At 39.7% G+C, this 4,214-nt stretch overlaps 1 pseudogene across 1 annotated transcript; it reads left to right on the top strand.

The window, feature by feature from the left end:
• The first annotated feature begins 2,393 nt into the window (after window positions 1–2,393).
• LOC311615626 (arginase-2, mitochondrial-like) lies at window positions 2,394–3,503 on the top strand (annotated as a pseudogene). The gene has a single exon. The product of its transcript is annotated as an arginase-2, mitochondrial-like (transcript).
• The last annotated feature ends 711 nt before the right edge of the window (window positions 3,504–4,214 follow it).

The raw sequence follows: 4,214 nt of genomic DNA, 5'->3' as shown, positions 1-4,214 counted from the left end.
AAATCTTTATTGTTCATATTATTACAAATGTTCTTTTTTTTTTTTTTCTCCCTCCATTGCTCCCCTCCTCCAGGTTCCCACCCCACCCTCTGCCCTTTCCCCATTGTCCTCATAAAACCCTAGGGTGACATTCTTAAACTCATATTTACAAACTGGCAATGTTGCTGAGCTGAAGCTCAGGTTAAGAAAATAACTCTAGGATGGAATGCTAGAAAACAGTTATTATTGTTGTTGACCAACAATCTCATCTCATGGTCAGACAGCATCTCATGGGAAATCAGATGCATGAAGATTCACATGTCTGAAAAAACAATAAGCAGATGAAGGAATGTAAGGCATTTGGGGACCAAATTAAATTGTCTGAAATCTGACTGAGGTTAACAACTAAGATGTGATCATTTAAAATTTTAAATAATAGTTATTTCTATTGCCCTAAAGAAAATGGATTGGTGCTAAAGTATATGTAGTAAAGAAAAAGCTTATACACAGCACCTACAGAAATGCTTGACACGTGAATTATTTGCTACAATTGTAGAAGAGTGGGGAGAGATTGGTGCCAAAGTTAAGGGAGCTGAGCTTTTGATTCGTCAGAGGATCAGGACCTCAGAGCTGAGCCACACGTACAAATCTAACTATGATTTGGTTGTAGAGAAGGTCTGAAACTAGAAATTAGGTATCTGACTCAGGATTACAGTCATACATCAAAAGACATTTCATTCCCTCTCCAACATGTGATTGGCCTCATAAATCAGTGACCCTTCATACCTCTCTCTTGGACCTGATCCCAGAGCGCCCGCTGGTCTCTTGTCTGGGTCAAATGCTGGAATGTTGCTTTCTAACCAGCTGGTGGGTGGGAAGGCAACTTGCTATTCTCTGCAAAGTGGGAAACAGTATTTTCTCATGCTCCTGGGCCTCTCAGCAAGAGCGACAAAATGAAATATGAGTTTCACTCTGCTTCTGAATAAATAAAAGCCTATTCGCCTACAATTCTTTTGCTTTTTTATTTTATTTTTTCTTAGAGAAGAAATGAGAGAAACATTAACATAAGAGAGATACATCAATTGGTTGCCTCCTATTGGCGACCAAAGATCGAACTCGCAACCTAGGTATGTGCCCTCACCAGGAATCAAACCTGTGACCTGGTACATGGGACTATGCCAAGCAACTGAGCCACACCAGCCAGAATTAGCCTACAATTCTCAGTTGTTTTTCTGCATTATATTCTCCCTACTAGGAATCAAGACCTATTTTACTCTCCCTTTTCCTTAAAATCCATGTCGATGCCTTCATTGTTGAGAGTGTTCTTTACATCAAAGAACTATCATCAGGGTTTATCTTTATCTTCATATGGTTGAATAAATACTGTGTTTTGACTTAGCCAAACTATGTTTGAGACTTTTAGAAATGTGTGGCCCATCTTAATATTTAGCCCTTATTCATTCATTTGATCTTTTAGCCAACATTTTTTTCAACTTCATCTCACTATTCTGTGGACTACAGATTCAGAGTTACAAATACATAACTGACACACTCAGAAAGTTCAGTTCATACAGAAAATGTAGAGGTAAGAAAGTTTAAGATAAGTCGGAAAGAATAGTTACTAGATATGCAATATTATTTCAGGAGTCTCAGAAACATTATGAGAGCCTTAATTAAAGACTCAAAATTCTTATATAGATTATATTAAATATAATATATTATATAATAATAAAAATATTTTGTTATGAAAATAAAGAAAAGTCCCTGTAACTATTCAGAATAGTGGCGGAGGGGGGGAGAGGGTGGCACTGGTGGGCTGGTGGGAAGATTGCCCAAAGAGGAACAAAAATCAGACTTTACAATGATGGTTAGAAAATAATAGGGAACTATTCTCAGAGTTTTGAGAGAAAAAGTCTTTAACCCAAGAATTCTGTACTCAATCAAAAGTTGTTTATATAATAGGGTTGCCAGATTTAACAAATAAAAACAGAGACCAAACAGACACTCAGTTAAATTTAAATTTCAGATAAACGATGAAGATGTTTTAATATAACTATGTCCAAGTATTGCATACTTACACTAAAATCTATTCATTGTCTATCTGAAATTGAGATTTAACTGGGTGTCGTGTATTTTATCTGTCAACCCCAATATACTAGTAAAAGACATTTCTATTTCAGGTTAAAGAGCTAGATATACCACACCCTGTATTTTCTAAAATAACTACTTGAGAGTGTTCTGTTGGGTTTGTCCAACTCTAAAATCCAGTTCATTGCTAACTAAGAGGTCAGAGAAGCCACTGAATAAATATTTGTTGATAAATTAACCCCCCCCCCTTTTTTTTGGTAAATGAAGGTGCTTATTGCATGAGTTCCATGTGTCCATTCATATTTTCTGAGATATGTAGAAATGGTATGAAACAACCTCTGTCTTCTAGGTATAAAATCCACTTCAGAGAAAGCACCTTCTCACCTCTCTTCCAGAAACAGGTGCATTTCATTCTGAAAGTGTCTGTCCGCTCTATGGCTGTGATCAGAGCTCCATTCTCACAAGGACAGAAAAAGAAAAATGGAGTGGAATATGATCCTGCTGCTATAGAGAAGTTGGCTTGATAAGAAGAATCTCCAATTTGGGCTGTTACTAAAGACTTTGGAGATTTGTTTTGCACTTCAGTTCCCCAAACTTATCTCTGCAACAACCTGATAGTGAATCCTTGCTCAGTGGGCCTGGCCAACCAGGAACTGGCTGAGGTGGTAAGCAGAGCAGTTTCAGGTGGCTTCCCCTGTGTCACAGTGGGAAGAGATCGTTAAGAGCCTTGCAATTGGTATTATTAGTGGCCATGCCCACCGCTGCCCAGACCTTTGTGTGATCTGAGCTGATGCCCAGCTGACATCAATACAGCCCTCACCATTTCCTCTGGAATCTCCATGGACAGCCAGTTTTACTTGTCCTCAGAGAACTATAGGATAAGATACCACAGTTCCCGGGACTTCCCTAAATCAATTGTATCTCTTCCCCAAGTACCATGTATATTGGTCTAAGAGTTGTGGGCCCTCTGGACCATTTTATTTAAGATAATTAGGATATCCAGTATTTTTCCATGAGAGACATAGATGAACTCAGTACCCAGAAAGTCGTGGGATGGGTATTCAAACTACTGATTGGCAAACAAGAAAGACCAACACATCTGAGTTTTGATATTGATGCATTAAACCCTGCATTGGCTCCAGCTACAGGACAAGGTACCTCAGGAGCCCTGTTGCTGGGGGACTGACTTATCAAGAAGGCATGTATATTACTGAGGAAATACACAATATGGGGATGCTATCAGCACTGAATCTTGTTGAAGTCATTCCTTGGTGGGCTGCTTCAGATGATGAAGCCAAGGCTACAGCTGATCTCTCAATAGATGTGACTGTTTCAGCATTGGTCCAACAAGGGAAGAAGGGCACCATGTCTATGACTAACTTCCTATTCCCTGTTCACCAAATGAATCAGAAAATGAAGAACATGTGAGAATTTAGAGAATACTTTGTGAGGACACGTTTGTTGCAATGGCCATTCCAGAGTTGTGAGATGTTTGAGGGGACAGTTTGATGGTCATCTGGGTCAATACTACTTTAATGAGAATATTTGTGCATTCTCACAATTGTGAAGTTTCCCTTCCCTCTCATTTTGGTGACCAATAATACTATCATAACTTTAAATAAAAATAATCCTACCTAATAAAAGAGTAATATGCAAATTAACTATCACTCCACTACACCCACCAGCCACACCCACCAGCCAATCAGAGTGAGTATGCAAATAAACCCAACGAAGTTGGATACAGCCACAGAGAAGGAGTGGGGCTTGCGTTTCCTAGGCAATAGTGGAAGCCAAGCTTTTTGCCTGCCCTTGCCAGCCTAAGCTCCACTCAAGGCTACAAAGTTTCAGTTATAGAAGGTAAATAAATCCAAACAGAAATGGCAGCAGCCATGGAGTTGGAAAGAGTGGAAGGCTAAGCTTGCCTCTGACAAGGTAAGAAGCAAAACTTTGTGCACAGCCTGGCTGACCCAGGCCTCCGCTTAAGGCTACAAAGTTTCAATTATAGAAGATACACAAACCCCAACAGAAATGGCTGCTGCCATGGTGCGAGCAGGAGGCTTGGCTCCGCTCCAGGCTGCAAAGTTTCAATTATAGAAGGTAAATAAATTCCAGATACCAGGGCCTCTGCTTGGTTGCCAGGGGGTGTG

This window comes from Pipistrellus hanaki (genome assembly GCF_964339955.1).
Source record: "Pipistrellus hanaki genome assembly, chromosome: 2".
Lineage (NCBI taxonomy): Eukaryota > Metazoa > Chordata > Mammalia > Chiroptera > Vespertilionidae > Pipistrellus > Pipistrellus hanaki.
Note: the sequence above shows the minus strand (reverse complement) of the source record. Positions and strands in the feature narration are given on the sequence as shown.